Genomic DNA, 14,582 nt, shown 5'->3' on the forward strand with positions numbered 1-14,582 from the left:
AATTCTTCAGTGAGAAGAGCTCCATTCTTACATATTGCCTTTTCCTCTTTTGATCACTTCAGTTTTTGTAGAACAAAATGACTGTAATAATATATTCCAGTTTCTTTTTGGCATCTTCGCTGTGGGGTTAGCAAAGTTTGATTCAGAGTGCGGACTCTGGATCATTACTGCTTGAGTTTGTCTCTCAGCCTACCACCTACTAACTTTGAAACCCTGGGCACATTCCTTATCCTTATCCTGGACACATTCTTTATCCTCTTTGTATGTTACCTCATATCCAAAATTGGGATAGTAAGAGTACCTGCCTCATAGTACTGTCCTGAGAATAAAATGTGTTAGTGAGGTTAATACAAATAAAGGACTTAAGAAAATTCTTTGAAGCTAGAAAATGCTCAAAAATGTTGATTACTTCTGAAAGTCAAAGCATACAGGTGACCACCTACAGTTTACTTATGAAAACCAGCATGAAAACAGACAATAGTAAGAATCTGCAAAGCATATGATACTCTATGAGAACTGTTACTAGATGTCTGGTGAGAGACAGAGAAATAAAAGAGACTGCTCCCATTGAATGAGATTAGTCATGTTGTTAATTGCTGAGCAGAAGTTCAAAACAAGGTAGCAAAACAGAGGTCTGGTTTACCGTGCTCTTGATGATCAACACTGTGCTTCATTACTCATTTTGTGGGGAGAATAAGACAGTGGTCCTGCCTAATGAGGAGATCAAATGGGCCACTAGAACAGAATCATCAGACTTAGTCAAACATTAATTAATTTTAATGAATTTTTTTCACTGATTTTTTTTTTATGAGTGTCAAATGTATGTTGCAACGGAGCAGTGTTGGAGCCATTCTCATCATCATACATTTGACTGCACTCACCAACCACACCTCTCCCTGACAGAGTTATCAGTTACACCTTTCCCACTCTCCCCCGCAGAGTAAAGAGCTTCTTGTGTTAGTTCTGCAATAATTACCTGAGAATTTTGGACAAGTCTGCAGTGTCTTGTGGGACTTGTTTCTCTGTCTTTAAAATGAGGCATTACATTAAAGGTTCTCTAATTGGACTTTCCAGTCTACTGTTATTATAAGATGGGGATAGTTATTCAATCAAATTTGGAGAGAACTAGAGTTATCAATTACTTCCCTGCTGGGCATAGTTAGGCAAGCTACCTAGACTCCTGGAACTTTAGTTTCTTTATCTGTGCGATGAGGAACAGGATAGTATTTGCAGTGAGGATTCAGTGATACAGTCTGTGTGAATTACTGGGAACAATGTCTGGCTGTATGGCAGGCACTCAATAATTTCAGATATTACCATTATTTACAGCAAAGTTCAGACTCTTTTGTTGACTATGAGGGGGCAGGTCAAGAAGCAACAGTTAGAACTGGACATGGAATAACAGATGGTTCCAAATTGGGAAAGGAGTACGTCAAGCCTGTATATTGTCACCCTGCTTATTTAACTTATATGCAGAGTACATCATGAGAAAATGCTGGACTGGATGAAGCACAAGCTGGAATCAAGGTTTCTGAAAGAAATATCAATAACCTCAGATACCCATATGATACTACCCTTATGGCAGAAAGCGAAGATGATGAAAGTAAAAGAGGAGAGTGAAAAAGTTGGCTTAAAACTCAACATTCAAAAAACTAAGATCATGGCATCTGGTCCCATAACTTCATGGCAAACAGATGGGGAATCAATGGAAATAGTGAGAGACTTTATTTTTTTTTTGGCTCCAAAATCACTGCATATGGTGACTGCAGCCATGAAATTAAAAGATGCCTGCTCCTGGAAAGAAAAGCTATGACTAACCTAGACAGCATATTAAAAAGCAGAGATACTACTTTGCCAACAAAGGTCCATCTAGTCAAAGCTATAGTTTTTCCTGTAGTCATGTATGAATGTGAGAGTTGAACTATGCAGAAAGCTGATCACCAAAGAATTGATGCTTTTGAACTGTGGTGCTGGAGAAGACTCTTAAGAGTCCCTTGGACTGCAAGGAGATCCAACCTGTCCATCCTAAAGGAAATCAATCCTGAATAATCATTGAAAAGACTGATGCTGAAGCTGAAACTCCAATACTTGGCCACCTGGCGTGAAGGACTGACCATTGGAAAATACCCTGATGCTGGGAAAAATTGAAGGTGGGAGGAGAAGGGGAGGACAGAGGATGAGATGGTTGGATAACATCACTGACTCAATGGACATGAGTTTGAGCAAGCTCCAGGAGTTGGTGATGGACAGCGAAGCTTGGTGTGCTGCAATCCATCGGGTTACAGAGTCAGACACAACTGAATCACAACTGAACTGAACTGAATAGCAAAGTTGGCAATACATTTAGAAATCATTAAATTAATTCCACACCATCGTTATTTTATATAAAACAGTACACTAGAGCCTCACATTTAACTTTCAGCTTCCAGTTAGGTTCCAGGTAGGACATTTATCTTAGATGTAAAATGCCAGTGGATGTTTATCATAGCCTACATTGCTTGAACCTTTGGCACAGCGTCTGTTGCTGTGTCTGACAATAATGCATTACTTTGCATCACTTACATTACTTATTCTGTACAGCAGTCCTTTCAAGTAGATATTGCTATCCATGTTAAATTGCTTTGCATATAAGCATAATTTACTCTTTACAATAATGCTATTAGGTAGGTACTTAAAAAATATCTATTAACAGATGAGAAAACTGAGGCTTACAGAGGTTAAGTAGTGGGGCCAGTTTTCAGAGCCAGATCTTTATGATTTTAGTGTTCTTAGTCATATTTTCACATTGCATGTGACATCATATTATGCATCTTCCATCATGATATCTCTCATTCACACGCTAGGAGCAATCCCCTGACCCCCACCCCAAAGAACTGGCATTTCTCCCTTCTTTGTTTGAAACAACTACATGACTTCCTCTACGTGGTTCTTACTAAGAAGCTTAGATCCAAATATGAGACTCAAATGCAGTAATTCTATAATGCTGATAAACTGAATATTTAAGTTTTCCTGGTATTTATGTCTACTCTCTTATTGGTATTTTGCCCAGTCCTAATTTTTAATTCTGAATTTGCATTTTAATTTAACAAACTATTAGATATAAAATGAGCTACAAGGATATATTGTATAACACAGGGAGTATAGCCAATATTTTATAACAACTTTAAATGGAATATAATCTTTAAAAGTTGTGAGTCACTATATAATACACCTGTAACTTATTTAATATTGTATATCAACTGTACTTCAATAAAAATAAATTAAAAGATAAAATAAAAATTAACCATCTGTTTTATTCAAACTATAAGCCATAGTCAGATCTTTTGTGGAGCAAGACAAATGAATAAATAAATAAAGCCTATATCCATAGCTTGATCAATTGCTTAACAAGGTGGATTAAAGATAAGATAGTTATTGACTGACAGTGACCACTGCTTCTGATTATTTCCACAAATTTTATGAATCTCAAATAATCAAATGATAAAATATACATTTTTGAGTGTCAATATTATGGGTTGTTATCTGGAGTTATAATTCCTTTCTGTGAGGTAATAAACATTTAAAGAGCATGCCAAGAGTAATATGTCATTCAGTAACTGTTGACTAATGGTTAGTTAAGCATTATGAATTAGTAATTCTGAATGTATGCACCCTGAGAAGCAGTCCTTCACAGAGAATTGTACAGCACATAAACAAAACAAAAAAGTGGAATAATTTTTTAAAAAGAAACTAAAGAGAGGTCATATTTCAGTCTAATTCAGGGGCAATTCAATTCAACAGAGAATTCATTTATTTTACAAAAAGGAATGCTCTAAGATGTGGCGGAGGTTAAAAGTTATGTGAGTAACACTAGGCAGTCTGGCTTCTTTGGATGCTTTTATCACATTACGAGGTGCTTCCCTGGTGGTGCAGTGGTAAAGAGTCCACCTGCAAACGCAGGAGATGCAAGGGCTGGAGCTTCCATCCCTGGGTTGGGAAGATCCTTTGGAGAAGGAAACGGCAACCCACTCCTGTATTCTTACCTGGGAAATCTCACAGCAAAAGGGATCCCACTGAGCCTGATGGACTCCAGTCTATAGAGTCACAGAGAGTTGGACACGACTGAGCACAACAACAAAAACCACATCTCAAGATCAGATATTATACATTCAAATTCTCAACTAAATAGTTTAAACTATTTGTATGATTTTACCTTATACAGTTTAACTTTTCTAATTGACACTTATTGAGTCCTTACTGTGTCCCAGGTTTGGGTTGAGATAACCTAAGGGAACAAAACAGATCACAGTCCTATTCTCATTGAGGTAGGCTGAGAAATGCCCACCAAAATAGTTGATATCATGGTCCCAGGAACCTGTGAATATGTTACTTTTTGTGGCAAAGGGACTTTGCTGGTAGGATTAAGGACTTTCAGATGTGAAGTTAGCCTGAATTATCCTGGTGAGCCTCTAAATGTGATTAGAAGTGTCTTTACAAGAGGGAGACAGAGGTTTTCCTTCAGTAAAGGAGAAGGTAGAGATTGGAGTAGTGTGCTTTAAAGTTATAGGAAGGGCCCACAAGTCAAGAAATGAGGATGGCTTCTAAAAGTTGAAAAAGAGAAAGAGATGGATCCTTCCATCAGAGCCTCCCTGCTGACACCTTAACGGAAGCCTGTGGAAACTGACTTTGGACTTCTGACCTCCAGAACCATAAGAGAGCACATTTGTGTTGCTTAAGCCACCAAGTCTGTGGTAGTTTATTATTGCAGCCATGGGACACTACGGCATTCGTGGAGATGTCATTCTAGAAGATGAGTAGAAAAATGTTATAAGAAATAAGGAAATCATATATTTTGTTAGCAGGCAGAAAGCACTATGGAAAAGAGAAAAAAGAGCACAGAGTAAGAGGGAGGGAGAGGGCCTGATCCACGCAGGGTGCTGGTGAGGTATGGTGGGCTGGTGCTACACTTTACGGCATAACTAGGGAACAGACTTCATTGAGAGGGTGAGATTTGAACAAACACATGATGTTGGAAAAGGAGTTAGCTAAGTGGATATCTGCGGGAAAATTATTCCGGATAGAGAGAACAAGAGTACACACACCCTAAGGCAGGAAAAATAGCCAAGGTGATTAAGGTGAGAGGCAGAGGAATATTAGAGAAGTAGTTTTCAGGCTCTTCATGTAAGCCTTTGTAGAATCTACTGTTAGGAAGAGGAAATCATTAATATCTGTTCTGTTAAGTTAAATAGGGGGATAACCATAGACACACAGACATCTTCTAAATTAGTTTCAAAATACCAGTTTGGGACAATGAAATCAATCAACCGATGATGTGTGTGAGACAATAGTTTTCCATTGCTTTTGAGTGTAAATATATAATGACTGTACTTGAAGTCAACTAAGTTTAGCAGATATCGTTGCCTCTTTTTATTTTATAAATATTTGCTTATTTTAAGGTCAAGCTTTTAATTCTGATGAAGTAATTTCTTCTCAGTTTTTTTCTTCTTCTGGCACATAGTCTTGGATTACATCATGCACTTTTGGTATAGTCTATGTCTAGATTTGTGTTGTCAAGGCTGTATATTGTCACCCTGATTGTTTAACTTATATGCAGAGTACATCATGAGAAATTCTGGACTGGATGAAGCACAAGCTGGAATCAAGATTTCTGGGAGAAATATCAATAACCTCAGATATGCAGATGATACCACACTCATGGCAGAAAGCGAACTAAAGAGCCTCTTGATGAAAGTGAAAGAGAAGAGTGAAAAGGCTGGCTTAAAACTCAACATTCAGAAAACTAAGATCATGCTACTGATCCCATCACTTCATGGCAAATAGACGGGGAAACAATGGAAACAGTGAGAGACTTTATTTTTTGGGCTCCAAAATCACTGCACATGGTGACTTCAGCCATGAAATTAAAAGATGCTTGCTCCTTGGATGAAAAGTTATGACCAACCTAGACAGCAGAGACATTGCCAACAAATGTCTGGCTAGTCAAAGCTATGGTTTTTCCAGTATGGGTGTGAGAGTTGGACTATAAAGAAAACTGAGTGCCAAAGAATTGATGCTTTTGAGCTGTGGTGCTGGAGAAGACTCTTGAGAGTCCCTTGGACTGCAAGGAGATCCAACCAGTCCATCCTAAAGGAAATCAGTCCTGAATATTCTTCAGAAGGACTGATGTTGAAGCTGAAACTCCAGTACTTTGGTCAGCTGACATGAAGAATGGACTCATTTGAAAAGACCCTGATGCTGGGAAAGAGTGAAAGTGGGAGGAGAAGGGGACAACAAAGGATAAGATGGTTGGATGGCATCACCATCTTAATGGACATGAGTCTGAGTAAGCTCTTGGTATTGGTGATGGACAGGGAGGCCTGGCATGCTGCAGTTCACAGGGTTGCAAAGAGTCAGACATGACTGAGTGACTGAACTGAACTGAACTGATGTCTGAATTTAATGTATATGGAACTAGTAGAATCTACATATGAGGCAGAGGTAATTAAGTTTTAGTTAGATGGGTCAGCCTCAGGCCTTCCTGACCAAACAGCTAGACTGACCACTCGAGGAGATTTCCTGGCAAGTTGAAGGCATAATGACACAGTGATGGACAGTCTAATCCTAGACCAGTGGTTCATTTCATGTTCCAAGCACCTTCAGGTTATCAGTGGCAGCATGGCTTACAGTGTGTTTTCTATACCACACCCTGATGTGGTTAAATTCCAAGATAACCTGCAGATGTGGTGTGAATTATGAGCTCCACTTCTCTTTCTTCTTCACTTATTATATTTGGGTGGTGACTATCATGCCAATTCTATCAAAGGTCTCTTGCCCACTTAAGTTTTAGCTGTATAACTTGATGGCAATCTCACTCCAGAAAGCCTAAAATCATTGTATCCAGAACTTTGTTCAAGCTAAACAAATAAACGTTTGTTGAATAAATGAGTAAGCCAGTGGTAGAATTAGCAGGGTGTGTCTGTCCTTGCTAGAATCTTCTCTAGCAGATTCCTGGGCCTGTTCTGATGATCAGTGGACTCGGATCACAAGCCAAGGGGAAATGGAGTACACTTTCCCATGGAGTATGTGGGATGAGTCCTAGGCACTTGCATGTCCAGTGAGCTGATTTCCACTAATCCACTACATTCACCTAGTCTTTACAAATGGCTTTCCCCTTAGTTTTTTAAATTCTGTCCTCTAGTTCCCTCTGTGACTCATATTCTGTATGGAGTGCTATCCAGATGCTCGTGTCCCGACCATCCACCTGGTATATGGAATGGTTGTTCTCATGTAGAGGTCAAAGAGTAGGATTAGGATTTTGTATTAGGTTCTGCAGAGAAAGAAAGCCACTAGGCTGTATGTGTGTGTGTATATATATTGAACACCTGAATAGAACAAAAAGGCAGGCCTCCCCAAGCAAGAGGGAATTTTCCAGCTGTCTACCTTTGGACTCGAACTGGAGCATGATTCTGCTGAGTCTCTGCCTGTGGGCTGAATACTCATGTAATATATTAAGTATACATATGTAATATATATTTTATATATGATGTATATATGAATATGAGTGTTGTATATATTTGTAATGTATATATACACATACACACATGTGCACACAAACACATAGATACCTTATTTATTCTGTTTTTCTGGAGAACTAATCCAGAATCCTACAGCTTCCCAGGTGGCTCAGTGGTAAAGAATCCACCTGTAATGCAGGAGATGCGGGTTTGATCCCTGGGTCAGGAAGATCCCCTTGAGAAGGAAATGGCAACTCACTCCAGTACTCTTGCCTGGAAAATCCCATGGACAGAGGAGCCTGGCGGGCTACAGTCCATGGGGTCGCAAAAGAGTTGAACATGACTGAGTGACTAAGCAACAACATAGAATCCTGAAGACTATTCTAGCCCTGCCATGTCTCTTTTTCTCTCTCCCTTGTCTCTTGTTCTCCAGTGTATAGATGAAACATCTGAAGATCAGAAGGATCCAGTGACTTTTCCAAGATAATCAGCAAATTGATCACTAAGTTGGCATGTTGAGCCATTGTTGGAGTAGGGAGAGAGGGGGCATCACTGATGGCTAAAACGTTGACCCACTGGATACTTGGGATTGTTTAAAAGAACAGAGGTATCAGGAGAATGTTCACATTTTGAGACAAAGTTCCAGCCTCATTCAGTTGTGCTTAGACCATCAGCTGTGGTGGAGATGCAGAAGGTGTTCAATGTGTAGGAGAAATACTTCCCCTCTGGAAAGGGATTGTCCTGTTGAGAATAAAGATTTATTCTCAATTATGATGATGTGCAAAGACAAACTCCCAACATGTGTGGAAAAGCTAAGTTTCTGTTTGTCAAGGACACCGCGTTCTGACAGCAGCGTTGTTCCCTCTGGTTAGTGATAACTGGTTCTGGCAGACACTTTCACAAGATGAGAGCCTCTTAACTGTTGGAGAAGTCACATCTGAGAGCCAAGATGTTTTTGAACTAAAAAAAAATTTATGACCCACAGAGCTTTCAACTTTCAATTTGATTTAAAACATTTTTATGATAGAAGGAGAAACAGCATCAACCATGTTAGCATAAGTTCCAACTGGCTTTTAGAAAATGAGACTTGATGCCTCAGCTTTGCCTGGGTAGGAAGCAAGTTGTGGAAAAGATGGCTAATGAGTTGCACAATTACATCTGAGAATGACTTTTTCCTCTCAATTCTTTTTATGTCTTGTGTGTTGGATAATTCGAGAGTATTTTTTGTTTTTATTTATTTAGCCTATAATTTTGATCTCCACTTCACAATGTCTCCAGAGATACAGTTACTGAGACAAGGGAAAATAAAAGTGTATGTGGTGATTCAATACACTATAATGATCATCAACAAAAGGATTATGCTGAGTTTTAGGGAAATACAAAAATACAAAGGACACAGCTTCACTGTCAGTTTAGCAGGTAGAGAGTTTTTAATGCCATAAGGGAAAATTGTTATAGAAACTTATTCATTCACTTACCAAATGTTTATTGATTGTATGTTGTAGCCTAGAGGAACCCAGAAAACTAGGATCCAGTGTTTGATGTGTGGAAGCTGAGAAAGAAATGTAAAAAGTAGGGGAAAAGTACACTTAAAAATACTACAATATAAATTTTTTCCCTTTTTTGGTCTCTCTCTGGACTTGTCATGGTGTTGTTTATTTGCTACTTGATGCTCTAAAAAAATAGAAATTAAAATGTTAGATTACTAGGATGAATTTTCTTGTTCCTTTCTATGTTGTGCAATGCCAATTCAAATGCAAATATCACATTTCACTTGGGTGCGGAGTCACCAAAATTACACAATTTCTATTTTGTGGCTTGTCGTTCAAGGCTGCCTCTAGCTGGTAAGAGACAAACTCAAGACAGAATGAGAAAGACTTGGAAGGAAGAAGAGAAAATTCCCCAGAGTGGAGCTTTTTGAGGGGCCCTCCAGGAACAGGGGCCAATACAAAACCCTCACAGGTACCCAAGGATCTTTGAGGTGTGTGTGAATTTGCTTGAGCCTGATGGCTACTGGGTTCCTTCTCCCATCAAACTAGGGACCCATGTGTAGTGTCTGTACAGGGTTTGGGCCGGAGGGATCGAGCCAGGTGGCTCCTTATTTCCATGGGCCGACTGCCTCAGTTCATAGTAGATGGGAGACCCTTGAGGAAATGGCAACCCACTCCACTATTCTTGCCTGGGAAATCTCATGGATAGAGGAACCTGGTGGGTTGTAGTCCATGGGATCACAAGGGTTGGACACGATTGAGCTACTGAGCATGTGAAGATCTTAAACCTCTGTGCCCAGATGTGCTCAGTACCTGGATGAAGCAGGGAGAAGCCTGCCCTGCCCAGCCCAGATAAGCTCATCTGGCATGGGAGTGCAGCAGCCATGCTTGGCCCCAAGATGCCTTATCCTTACCCTACCCAAGCTCATGGCCAGGCCTCTTCCTTGGTGAAGAGTGGCCCTTATGCCCACCGTACCCAATCTCATGGCCAGGCCCCTTCCTCGGTGAAGAATGGCAGCAGTTACCATGTGAGGGTGTCGATGGAGGCTGGCTGAGGTCTGGGATAGGTGACTGGGTAGCCAAGAACCCATCCCAGGGAGGCCCATCCCGGGGAGGTGAATGTGTACAAGATTTGGAGGTCTCAGCTGGGGGTGCAGGCTCTATTGTCTGATTGGACTTCACTTAAATACACAATTCAAAGCTAAAATGATTGAGAAATTTCAAGATGGCACTGGCTGCATGCTGAAGCAGGCAGTCCTATTTGAGTTCAGCTTTTGGATATATTTTTTACACCCCCGAGATGGCTCCATCTTTCAGAGAAGGCAATTTCTCCTTTGTGCCAAGTTGGGGGAATAGTGAATCTATCAATATTTTCTTCTTCCAGCAAGGGACTCATTTTTAATATTTTTTTAAAGGGGGATTTTCTTTACTTTGGCAAGGATGGTCTCATGATCTTTGTGGTGGTTTCAGATTTGCTCTGGGTTTGGATGTGGGTGTTTTGAAACTTCACTGAAGTAAAATCCATGAGAAAATTGTAGACAAGTATTGAATGCAGATAAAGAATCAAGATGACCCCTGATAACCACTTAGCCACAAAAGAACATTCTGTGATAGCTGCCAATATTGGGAAACCTTGCTTGTCAAACCACAGCGTGCAGGGGTGTCTTAGCTGCCAGTGAGGCAGTTGCGCCAGGAGTTAGGATCAAGGAGTTGAGCAGACCTGGTACTGAATTCGTTCTCTGTGTTAAGCAGTTTAACGCCTTAATCTTTCTGTGCCTCAATTATCTCTGTGCAAAGTGAGGGTCATGGTTTTGCCTTTTTAAATAGAGTTCTTGGAAAAGTTAATTTAATATATATGTAAAGTGTTTAGCATTGAGACACCATCAGTCCTCAATAGCTGTAAATTCTATATCTTTTCATATGCAAGCATGCAGAAAAAAGTGAAGGTGGTAGTTTCTTTGCAAAACAGTCTTCCTTTGTGGCCCCTGTCTGTGATCCCCAGTGCCTCCAGGAATTTCTGTGATGTTGTGTCTGGTCCATTCTCTCCCCTGGTGCAAACTTGTCCTTGTCACTTCACTTTTGTCAAACACTGTATGTCTTGTGTCTCACCTGCTCAGGGGCCACTTAAAAATAATAGGTTACTGGGTGGATTAAATTTGCTTCTTAGTTGGATCCTAGCTATCTATATGAAATATTGAAGTCAGATAAGACAGGAAGAAAAATGTGAAGAGGGCTAATAGAATCCTAGAAAGGGATGAAGATGAAATGGAAAGAAGAGGGAAAAAAACAGGGGGTCATTAACAAGAACTAGCATGCTAGTGTAGATTTTTAAGCTCCTTGAGGGCAGAAACAGAGGCTACCTGATCCCTACATTTCAAACTTTGTTAGCATAACACGTTGCTCACTTTGAGTCTAGTAAATGTGTAGAATAAATAGTGAATGGTGATAGGCACCCAGAGCTCCAGTGGGAGTAGCTGATAGCAGGGTCCAGGCTAACGGGGAGATGTGGGGATGGATAGGAGATTTAAGAGGATCTGCATTGGCCCCCTATCCCTGAACGAAGCAGAAATTGCTGAGTATTTTATGGTTTGGTTGGCACCTCACTTTCAGCATATGTGTGTGATCTTGGGCAAATAATTTATTTTTGTCTAGGCTTCAGTTTCCTCATCTCTCCTCTGTGCAATGAGGATAGAATAACCACCTGGTAGCATTGATGTGTACACTTAAAGAACCCATCACAGCGCTGGGCAAAGGGCAGAAAATCAGTACATATTCTCTTTCTCTTCTGCTTCCTTCCAACTTTTTCCTTCTTTTCACCTCCTAGATTTTCCATTTTGCCTGTCTTGAAGCGTTAACAAAAGCATCAGTGCTAGAACAGTGGCGCTGTGGGTCTTGGATCTTGTGAAAGAATGTAGATGGATTATTGCAAAACTTCTTGTACCAAAAGAAAAACAATACAGGCATCTGCCCTTCTGGTGGTAGGCTTAGTAGCAACAAACTGTGCATAAAGGACAGCACTTTATGTCTTATTAAACCCAGGGGCAATATGAAGAGTTGGTGAGAGTATGGGTTTTTTGGTCAGATAGATGTGGTTTTGTCACATGTATTTGCCACTCTAATCAGGCAAGTTTACTTCTTGATGCTTGGATTTCCACTTCTGAAGTATGTCACTTAATTCATTCATTCTTTCCTGAGCACCTCCACAGCATGTGCAAAGTGCTGGACATGCAATGGCAATGATAAACGTGCAGTTAGCATGATATACAGAAATCACACTAATTTTTGAACATTGGCGTCTGAATAGGGATCAGGCAATGTGTGAGGGATTGAAGGAAGATTACTAAAGATAACGGTGCAGAAGGCCAAGGACAGGTTGTGGGAGCTGAGGATGTCAGTGTGACTGGGGCAAAGAGTTTTAGGGCTGAGGAAGGAGAGTTAAGCCTCACGGCAGAAGTAGGAACATAGATTAAGAAGTCTTGAAAACCACCTTAAAGAATTCAGAGTTTATCCTAAGGGTAACAATAGCACTCCCCAAATAGTACTTTCCAGGGGAACCGGAGTCCAGTGGAACCCAATGAGTATGGTAGGTCTGTCAAGGAATAATTATTTTCCCATGAATTGGATATTGGTCTATGAGAGATATAAATGTTAGATTCATGAGGAAGGGAGGATGTACAAATCTGTTAGGGCTGCCATTACAAATGGGGTGACTTAAACAACTGAAATGTCTCACAGCTCTGGAGGCTGGAAGTCTAAGATGAAGCTGTTGGCAGCATTGATTTGTTCTGAGGGCTGAGAGGGAAGACCCTGTTCAGGGCCTCTTTCCATGGCAGGTATTGTAACTGCGCCATCTTCACGTTCACGTGGGGTTCTCTCTGTATGTGTCTCTGTCTCTGAATCTCCCTCTTTTATAAGGGCACCACTCAGATTGAATGGGACTCATCCCGATGGCCTCATTTTAACCTGGTTACCTCTGTAAAGGCCTTATCTAGAAATAAGGTCACTTTTTGAGGTGTTGGGGGTTAGGACTTCAATATGTGAATTTTAAAGGACACAGTGCAACCCATAATAGTGAGGTTACTTACCAATGGCACCACAAATATTGGTTATCTGTATTGAGGAACTCCCTGGATTCCTACTTCACAAATACTCAAAAATAATTATCTGTAGGATTAAAGACTTAAATGTGGAAGGCACAAATGTTGAAATGTTTTGAAAATATATAGTAGAATATCTTATAATCCAGGTTCTGGAAAGGCTTTTAAAATGTGACAGAAAAAATGCTAAAGTACAGCATAAAAGATGAGGTTTAAGATCTTGAAATTTGATCACATTAAATTAAGCACTGTATAAAACAATGACAGCAAAGAAAGGAGAGTAAGGAAAATGAAGAGGCAAGCTGTGATTTGGAAAAAGATGTTTTCTCTGCAACTGATAGAGAATTAGTATCTAGAACACATAAAGAATTAGTAAAAAGACCCAGAAAAGGCAATGGCAACCCACTCCAGTACTCTTACCTGGAAAATCCCATGGACGGAGGGGCCTGGTGGACTGCAGTCCATGGGGTCGCTAGCAGTCGGACACGACTGAGCGACTTCACTTTATTTTTTCACTTTCGTGCATTGGAGAAGGAAATGGCAACCCACTCCAGTGTTCTTGCCTGGAGAATCCCGGGGACGGGGGAGCCTGGTGGGCTGCCGTCTATGGGGTTGCACAGAGTCGGACACGACTGAAGCGACTTAGCAGCAGTAAAAAGACAACGAATCCAGTGAAAATTTGGACAAAAGAGATAAACAGATATTTCACAGAAAAAGAGACAGGAATGCAAAGAGAAATATAATTTAGGTCCCCAATGTGATATTATTTTACAACTGTCTGGTTAGTAATAATTAAAGAGATAGACAATTCCAAGTATTGTCACAAATATGAAGGAAAACTCCTAGGCACAGCCTTATCTTGGAAAGTCGGACATTCTCAAACTCTGTGACCCAGTGATTTCACTCTAGGTATAAGTCCTAGAGAAACTCCTACACAAAGTGATAAATACAAAATTATTCATAGTAGATTATTTCCTAAGAACATAAAACTGGAAATAATCCTAATAACCATTAACAGGATGATATTTGAAAAATTTGGATATCCAAATTTTTGTGACTGCAGAATTTTGTAAATGAATAACTCCTACCGCATACAACAATATCTGTGAATCTTATAAATCTTGTATTAAAAAAACAAGTTACAGGAGGTTAAGTTACAAGACAAGGAAAATTAAATAATACATTGGTTCATATGCATATTTATGTAATAAAACAATACAATGCAAGAGAATGATGACAAACATACAATTCAGGATAGTGGTTATCTCTGTTATCTCCGGGGGTAGGATACAGAAGAATGAAATGGAGACAGAAACATGAAGATAGATGTAACAATGTTAGTAATGTTCTTGTATAGCCTTGCAATGGATTGAATGACTCTTTCCCCCCACACCCCCCAAAATATGTTGAAATCCAAACCTCCAGTGTCTTAGAATGTGACTGTAGTAGGAAGTAGGGTTGTTGCAGATGTAATCGATTAGGATCAGGTCGTACTGGAGTAG

This window comes from Bos grunniens, chromosome 3 (genome assembly GCF_055505025.1).
Source record: "Bos grunniens cultivar Pamir isolate PY7600 chromosome 3, Bosgru_T2T1.0, whole genome shotgun sequence".
Lineage (NCBI taxonomy): Eukaryota > Metazoa > Chordata > Mammalia > Artiodactyla > Bovidae > Bos > Bos grunniens.